We start from the raw sequence: 9,281 nt of genomic DNA on the forward strand, positions 1-9,281 counted from the left end.
CGCCGCCACCGCGAAACTCCGTCTCGGGACCAGAAATTCCATCCTAGCACTCCGCCGGGACGGGGAATTGGAGGAGATCATCGCCATCATCACCACCGACGCCTCTCCATCAACCAGCCATGCTTCCCCCATCCATGTGTGAGTAATTCCCCCGCTGTAGGCTGAAGGGGATGGTAGGGATTGGATGAGATTGGTCATGTAATAGCATAAGATTGTTAGGGCATAGTGCCTAGTATCCGTAATTGGTACTTTTATGATATTGTTGCAACTTGTTATGCTTAATGCTTGTCACTAGGGATTGTAGGGATTCGTTGCATAGAAAACAAAAAATTTCCTACCGCGAACACACAATCCAAGCCAAGATGCAATCTAGAAGACGGTAGCAACGAGGGGATTATCGAGTCTCACCCTTGAAGAGATTCCAAAGCCTACAAGATGATGCTCTTGTTGCTGTGGTAGACGTTCACTTGCCGCTTGCAAAAGCGCGTAGAAGATCTTGATCACGGCGCTACGAACGGGCAGCACCTCCGTACTCGGTCACACGTTCGGTTGTTGATGAAGACGACGTCTACCTCCCCGTTCCAGCGAGCAGCGGAAGTAGTAGCTCCTCTTGAATCCGACAGAACGACGGCGTGGTGTCGGTGGTGGTGGAGAAACCCGGCGGAGCTTCGCTAAGCGTGCGGGATGTGGTGGAGGAGAGAGGACCGCTAGGGTTTGGGAGAGGGGGGCGCCGGCCACTAGGGGGTGCGGCCACCTTGTGGTCTTGGGGTGGCCGGCCCCCTCCCCTTGGCCCCTCATTATATAGGTGGAAGCCCCAAGTGTTGGACTACAAGTCTCCGAATAAGACCCGAACCCAAAACCTTCCATGTGATAGGAAACCTACCTAAGGTGGGAATCCCACTTGGGGTGGGATTCCCCCCTTCCATGTGGGGGGTGGCCGGCCCCCTTAGGGGAGTCCACTTGGGACTCCTCCCCCTTAGGGTTGGCCGGCCATGGGAGGTGGAGTCCCCCAGGGACTCCGCCTTCCTTAGTGGTTTCTTCCGGACTTTTCTAGAACCTTCTAGAACCTTCCGGATCATTTTAAATCTTATAAAATGACTTCCTATATATGAATCTTATTCTCCGGACCATTCCGGAACTCCTCGTGATGTCCGGGATCTCATCCGGGACTCCGAACAAATATTCGAACTCCATTCCATATTCAAGTTCTACCATTTCAACATCCAACTTTAAGTGTGTCACCCTACGGTTCGCGTACTATGCGGACATGGTTGAGTACTCACTCCGACCAATAACCAATAGCGGGATCTGGAGATCCATAATGGCTCCCACATATTCAACGATGACTTTAGTGATCGAATGAACCATTCACATACGATACCAATTCCCTTTGTCACGCGATATTTTACTTGTCCGAGGTTTGATCATCGGTATCACTCTATACCTTGTTCAACCTCGTCTCCGACAAGTACTCTTTACTCGTACCGTGGTATGTGGTCTCTTATGAACTTATTCATATGCTTGCAAGACATTAGACGACATTCCACCGAGAGGGCCCAGAGTATATCTATCCGTCATCGGGATGGACAAATCCCACCGTTGATCCATATGCCTCAACTCATACTTTCCGGATACTTAATCCCACCTTTATAACCACCCATTTACGCAAGTGGCGTTTGATGTAATCAAAGTACCTTTCCGGTATAAGTGATTTACATGATCTCATGGTCATAAGGACTAGGTAACTATGTATCGAAAGCTTATAGCAAATAACTTTAATGACGTGATCTTATGCTACGCTTAATTGGGTGTGTCCATTACATCATTCATACAATGATATAACCTTGTTATTAATAACATCCAATGTTCATGATTATGAAACTAATCATCCATTAATCAACAAGCTAGATAAGAGGCATACTAGGGACTCTTTGTTGTTTACATATCACACATGTATCAATGTTTCGGTTAATACAATTATAGCATGGTATATAAACATTTATCATAAACATAAAGATATATAATAACCACTTTTATTATTGCCTCTTGGGCATATCTCCAACGAGGCCCGAGTGCCATGATCTCAGATCCGAACATGTTATTGTTTCATGATGATATTCATTGTTTTATGATCTTACACCGCAAGTTGTATACACATATTGCTGTCCGGAACCCGAGGCCCCAAAGTGACGAAATTAGGACAACCGGAGGGGAAGGCGGTGATATGAGGATCACATGTGTTCACGGAGTGTTAATGCTTTGCTCCGAGTGCTCTATTAAAAGGAGTACCTTAATTACCGATAGATTCCCTAGAGGCCCGATTGCCACCGAGTCGGTAGGACAAAAGATGTTGTGCAAGTTTCTCATTGCGAGCACGTACGACTATATATGGAACACATGCCTATGGTTGTTTAGTACTTGGATATTGTTTTATTACTATCTGCAAATGCCCTACCTTGATTGTTACATGAGTTCTCTCATCCATGCAGCGCCCGTTCATCCATCCCTGTGCCTACAGTGTTTTAATCCTGTTGTTTACTATAATCACTACTGTTGTCTTTGTTACATTGCTGCTGATATTTCACTACTGCTACTGCTATAAAACTATTGCTACTAATAAACTCTTGCGAGCAAGTCTGTTTCCAGGTGCAGGCTCGAATTGACAACTCCGCTGTTAAGGCTTACAAATATTCTTTGGCTCCCCTTGTCAAATCAATAAATTGGGTTTTACTTCCCTCGAAGACTGTTGCGATCCCCTATACTTGTGGGTCATCAATGAGCAAGGGTGAACTTGCCTGTGGACTGCGAGATAGTGCAGTTCAATGCAGTGGATGGAACCTGGACCTCGGGTTCTGTAAGAAGCATCATTGTCCGGTAAGGACAATGTTATAAAATCCAAATAATGCAGTCATGAATGTATTATTTTATGTGGAAACCCTTACCCCAATTATTTGTTAAAATTTAGGGTTGAATTAAGATTTATGCCTTTGGCAGTAATTTGCAATTGCTTTTATTTGTAAAAACACTTTGTTCTCATAAAGAAAATGATTCATAGTAGTACCACTTTATCTTTGTGATTCATTATTTATTTCAAAATAATTTGAAATAATAGAGTTGCCTCTATATTTTGGAATAACAAGAATAGAATATTTTCCTTTGGAAAATATCTTTCTTTAATAGAAATAACTTGGAATAATAGAATTTCATTTTGAAATATTTGAAAACAAATATTTGAACTCATTTGAGATTTTTACTTGATTTTTAAATACAAGGAAATAATAGTTTTAAAATTCCAAGTTTTAATTTAGATTCAAAAATTCCAAAATTTGAATTTGTTTCCTAAATTCCATTTCTTATTTTATTCTTGTTAAGAATGATTTATCATTTACAAATCCAATTTTTCATGGATTTTTAGAGGTGTATTTTATTTACTAAAATTTGGTGAAATTCTAGGCTATTTTCCAAAATAGGAAAAGACTAAAATACCCCTAGCCCCTATTGGGCCAGCCCATTTAACTTTGCCCATTTGGACAGCCCACCACGGCTTGTCCAAAACGGTTCGGTGGAACCGCTGCGGCCCACCTCACTCACTCGCACGTTCTCCTCTCTCACTCGTGACCTAACCCTAGCTCTAGCGACACGCGTGGCGATGGCGTTGCCGCCATGGCCGCCGCCATGCTCCGGCCACCTCCGTGCTCTCCTGACCTCGCCACCTATACCATCTGAACCGCCACGCGACGATCTATTGATCCGTCCGCGTGGTTCCGTCGTTCTCTTCCTCCTCTGGCAGATCGCCTCCTCTCTGGATCTCGTGGAGAATCGCCTCCGGCGATTGGCTACCTTCGACGAGCTGGCGTCCTCGTCGTCGATGTGAGCGAGTGTCTGGGACTGACCTGGCGCGGGTGCTGTGCTCACAGAGCCTGTGCCGTCGTTTCGGAGTGCTGTGCTGCTCGTGGTGTTCGTCGGCCTAACGCCGGCGTCTTCCCTGGCTTTGCAGCTGTTATGGCCGCGCGGGCACTGCCTCGCCATGCCATAGCTTCTGCCTCCAGGCGCGGGTAAGGTTCTTCTGCTCCTCCTCCTTCTCAACGCCATGTCTGTGCGCCTCCCATGCCTTTGTGCTTCTTCTACCTCTAGCTCTTCGGCCTCCTGATGATCCTATGATCATACAGACCTTGCTACAGCTGCCTAATCCTCCTATGCTTCTTCTCCGCAAGCCCTGGCCAATTCACCAAGCTCTGGTTACTAGCCAGTGTGTGATGCTTGCTGTTCATGTCTTGTGTTGCTTGCTTACTGCTCCTATCATGCTATGAATTGCTATGCCATGCTGCACATGATTATGAGCTTGCTTGTGCTTACTGGCATCCTATGCTTGCTTGTCTAGGTGTACTGCTATGCATCTGTGACACTTGTGATGCTTGTGATGCTTGTGAGGTGCTTCTGTGCCTTTGGTATGATCCAATGATCCATTGGATCAATAATTTATGTTGGCTAGACTCTCTGTGTTGCTTGACTTGATTCAATTGATCCATTTGATCAATTAAATGTCAGTGACTTGGTTTGCTTACTGATGCTGCTATTCAAGCATGCTTATACTACTGTGTGTATGTGCTGCTGCACACCATAGCCTTCTGGACTTGATCCAGTAGCTAGGATGAAGTGATATGTGCTTGTGTTGCCTCACAGTGTGCTGCTACAAAAGTATTGCATGGATTTGTGATGCATTCATGCCTGGATGACTTAATTAATGATGAACTGCTTATGCAGTAATGATTAAATGACTTGCTGTGTATGATTTGATTTTTCATGATTAATTGAAAAGCAAATGGAGTCTAAATCCCTTTCTGGATAATGATGCTTTATTATTTGGCTTTGCTTTGGATGGTTCTATGTATGATGTGACCTCAGTAGCCTTGCTACTGACTGGTTGCTCATATAGTTGGCTAGATCTTGTTGGTTCCTCATCTTGGTTTGCATATTTGGGAATCATAATCAATATGAATGCCAATATGCTTGCTTATGAAGATATCTAGGGTTTTCCTGATGGTTACATGCTTAGGATCTTGCTGGCTGCTATTCCTTGCAATTCATCTACTGGTGCTGTCTTTGCATGTGTGCTTGCTGGTGTGTGCATCTGTGCATGAACTCTAGCTTCTGTGCACAAGACTTGTATCTAGATGGTTTCTGTTTTAGTGGCTTTCTAGACTGCTAGTGATCCTTGGTGAAAACCAAGTGATGAGCTACCCATTGAGCATCTGCTCAATCCCATGACATATGTCATGCATAATTTATGGATTGAATCCACTGGATCCCTTCCAGGAACTAGGTATACCTTGTTCCAGCTCCTAGAATGAAATCTTTTGTTGATGCAGACTTCTGGTTTGTTTGTCACAACCCTGCACCTCCAGTTTTTGGTTGATCTTCTCATGTCACCATGATTTGTGGTGGTTGGTTGGGTTATGTGTTGGGTTGTGATGTTCTTGAGCAAGAATAGGATGAACTATACCTATTCTTTCTTCTGCTTACCTTGTGAATCTTTATCTGGTCGACTATGCACTGTTTCTAGGGTTTGTGCTCTTTTATACCATCTCTACTTCTCTCCTTACCATGCCACACAAGCCTGGCTTGGTTTGGTGACTAGGCCAATGCATGGCCTTGCTGTTGCTTGCTCAATACACATGAGCTGTGTGCTCTCATATGCTGAAACTTGAGCCCTTGGTGTGTGCTCAGGTTTGGTCTGCTGTTGCTCTTATCCTGTGCTGCCCAAGTCTTTGGACAAGCACAAGTGTGCAAGACACTTGTTTCTGTCCAAACTGAATATTGGCTAACTCTTAACCCCTGGCTAGTGTTTGTTGTGTTGTTTTGCAAGTTTTGAAGGTGAATATGACCATAGAAGAATACTTCCAAGTCATTAGCCTAGGTTTTTTTTAGTTTAGGATCAAATATTGTAATCTTCCTTTTTATTTCTGCATATTCTTTTAATTCTTGTATCAAGAATATTGTAAAGACAATGTAAATGTGTTGGTGTATCAATAAAGCTTAAGTTTTTGCTTATGAGCTTTTTGGTTTATGTAATGTTTATATTTCTGAATAATTATTGTATTTATAATTCAATTTGAAATTCAAAGTCATTTGAATTTATAAGTTGTATTTAAATTGTGAATTCATTTTCTATAATCCTGATTGCTTATTTTTTAATACAAGTTTTACAGTGATTGGCATTTTTGATAACCATCCATCCGCCCTGATCTAATGGTGGTAAATAGATGGAACCAAACTAACGGAACCAAAAAAATGGGTTCGGAACCAAAATGTGTGGGACCGGAACCTCTAATATATTTGACAAAAATTATAAGAAACTAGCGTCCGTTTGAATAGCTGAATCATCTGATAAATTTACACGAATCTTAAAGCGACCGCACAAATGACAGTCGTGATCTGACTCGTCCTCCTCTTATTCTCTCTTCCTCGCTGCCGCTCGTCCCAGAAATCACGACGGTGATGACTTTGGCCCGGCGATCCCGCGCGTGGATGTCGGGATTGCAGTACGAACCCGGCCGCCGGCGCTAGGCGAGGGAGGAGTAGCGGCGAATCCGCGGTGGGGGACGGGAATGGGCGGCGGGGAACCTGGGTGGTCGCCGACGCTGGCGAGGAAGGAGTGGCATCGGGGATTGGGGACTCGGCAACGGGGAACCTGGGTTGCTGTCAGTCAACCTCACGTCCTCACGCCTCCGCCCCCACGAGCAAGTTCGGTCCCGACGGATAAGGTACCTCGCGTGGCGGGCTTATTCCATGGCTGGCTCATGGAGCCAGGGCCTGAGGTCGAGCTCCACAAGCTCGCGTTGGTCAACAGGTCATCCCTCGTCATCGAAGATTGGCGTCCAGTTCATCCTCTGGTAATTAATTGTTTGTCAGTTCCCTTCTCTCCAATTGTATGTATGGGTGGATTGCTATAGCAAGTGCCATGTTCCAGGATGCAAAACCATTCCTTATCAAATTCAGGATGCAAACCCATCATAGTGAATGTGGCACAATTGATGGATGCTGCTTCATGAATCTAAGTTACTGGACTTCTTTCCAGGATTCGACTGAATAGTAGATTACTTTTAAAAAAACTGCAAAACGTTCTACAGTGATATCTAAAGACCTGATTCTGCTATATATATTGTATTCTATGGATTTTTATTCGAGTAGCGCTATCAGATTGCTATTTTTTCACTAAGTATCACAACGTTTAAGTAATGAGGAATATTTACTTCTGTAGTTCCTTCTGAATTGAACTTTTGCTAAAAAAAAAAGGTGCTTTGTGTTTTTTCAGGAGCAGCAAATAATTGTTATGCAGGGCTCAACCCTCAGCCGGAGAGAGTGACATGCAAATACTTTGCCAACTGTAGCGAGTAGAAGTTGAGCAAACTAGCCGTAGCAGCAAGTAGGTGGAATATGTGACATGGTGAACTTGTATTAGTTGTTCACGCATGAATTCCCGTGTGTGTGTGAGATCAATCTGTACTGTTGTTAATATTTATTGACCGTTTCGGGTTGTGGATTGTGAAAACTGGTACATTATCTTACTTTCAGATTGATGTTTTGCCTGAAACTGTTTCAGAGGAAAGCTAAATATATTTCTAAGATCAGTACTTCAGTAGCATAATCCTATGAGGCTATACAACATGAGCATTTCTCTGCTCGGAAAAATTCAGAAAATGTGTTGCCGCTCAAGATATCTAGAAACTGGAAAATACCAATGAAGATATTCAGAAACAGAAAAATACAAGTGTTACTCTTCAAAAGCCGATTAGGGCTAATTATAGGTCCATGATCATTAAGGCTCGAGTGAGCCACTACACAAACGTATTAAACTAATCCAGTAGCAATAAGATTATATTAGGCAAGTTCAAGCCACAGTGCAAAGGTTTCTAGAATGCAAAAGCAGGACACACCCCAGCCTCGTCCTAAAGATCAGTATTGGTTTGTTGGGGCTTCGCGCTTCCTCTTGTGTGACTTTTTCACGACAAACTGGATGGCTTCCTTCAGCATCACTTCCCGGTCGTCGTTATAGTTACACAACCCCTTTACTGGGTATCCTCCTCTGGGGTTGTATTGGTTGATTTCGAGCAGCATCTTCGACACCAGGGCATAGATTTCCTCACCGTGCGCTCCTTTCAACTTGCGGAGCTTGTCATCCTCTGAAAGAATTTCCTAAACCAAAGAAAAAAGGTATATGATCATGAACATATCTGACCTTCAAACATAAACTATATTCATCAAGGTGCCTTAAATTGTAGATGGCTAAGGAGACCTAATATGCAGAGTAAATAAAACCGGATGGAGTAATGAGTTGATCATCAGCTTCAGATTTCCCTGTCCTGGCAGAGTTACTGAAACTATCACCTTTTTCTAGCTTAGAATCTAACTTGGACATGTACCTATTCTTGTGTATTAACTCTCATAGCTGCTATGCTTTAGCCATGTACATGCGTGAATATTGAATGGAAAGACTGAAAGATTAGCTCCTAAAATATCCAGAAAGACCAACGTGGAGGTAAAAACGAAAAACGAAATCGACAAACGTGTGAGAATCAACCCAAGAATGAAAAGAGAGTCAAGTTACTGAAATTTACTAGCACCAACAAGAGCATCAGGTACAAAGCTGGGCTTCCTCTCCTAAGAAGCTAAACCGAAGCACAAACTCAGCTGGTACTACACGGCTGTGATTCAGATCGTATCATGGTGTTCAAAATAACTTTATACATCAGCACAACGATTATTCTTTTCTGTTTGCTACCACAACACTACCCGCTAGAGCCATTAATCACTAAACCAACATCAGGTTACTGAAATAGTACCGCTGATTTACTCCTGCCTAGAACTTAAACTAGGTTTGATCTAAAACACATGGAACGGAAACAATTAATGGGTGGCGGCGGCTGCGACGGAGGGAGGGGCAGCGGTGGCTGCCGGCTGCGACGGAGGGAGGGGGCGGCGGCGGATCGTGGCTGCGATGGAGGAGATGGGCCGGCCGTGTCGGCTGGCGGCTCCGGCTGGCGGCTGCGATGGAGAAGAGGGGGCGGCGGCGGCGTCTTGCGGCTGCGACGGAGGGAGGGGCGGCGGCTGCGGCGGCAGCTCGCGTTTGTGATGGAGTAGAGGCGGCGGCTTGCGTGTGCGATTAGGAGATAGAAGCACGATTAATGATCCTATTTTTTTCTGACTTTTTTTCCTAACTATGATTTTGTTATGAGTTGACCTTCAAAACATCCAGTTATAATTTTTGAAGTATTATAGAA

General features: G+C 44.0%; 1 long non-coding RNA gene across 1 annotated transcript; it reads right to left on the bottom strand.

Annotated features, from left to right (window-relative positions):
* Positions 1-7,722: 7,722 nt before the first annotated feature.
* Positions 7,723-8,964, bottom strand: LOC124682716. Its single transcript, XR_006996394.1, has 2 exons — positions 8,297-8,964; positions 7,723-8,196 (listed from the first exon to the last, which is right to left on the bottom strand). It is a non-coding gene; the product is annotated as an uncharacterized LOC124682716 (long non-coding RNA).
* Positions 8,965-9,281: the final 317 nt, after the last annotated feature.

The sequence above is a fragment of the Lolium rigidum genome, chromosome 1, assembly GCF_022539505.1.
Source record: "Lolium rigidum isolate FL_2022 chromosome 1, APGP_CSIRO_Lrig_0.1, whole genome shotgun sequence".
Lineage (NCBI taxonomy): Eukaryota > Viridiplantae > Streptophyta > Magnoliopsida > Poales > Poaceae > Lolium > Lolium rigidum.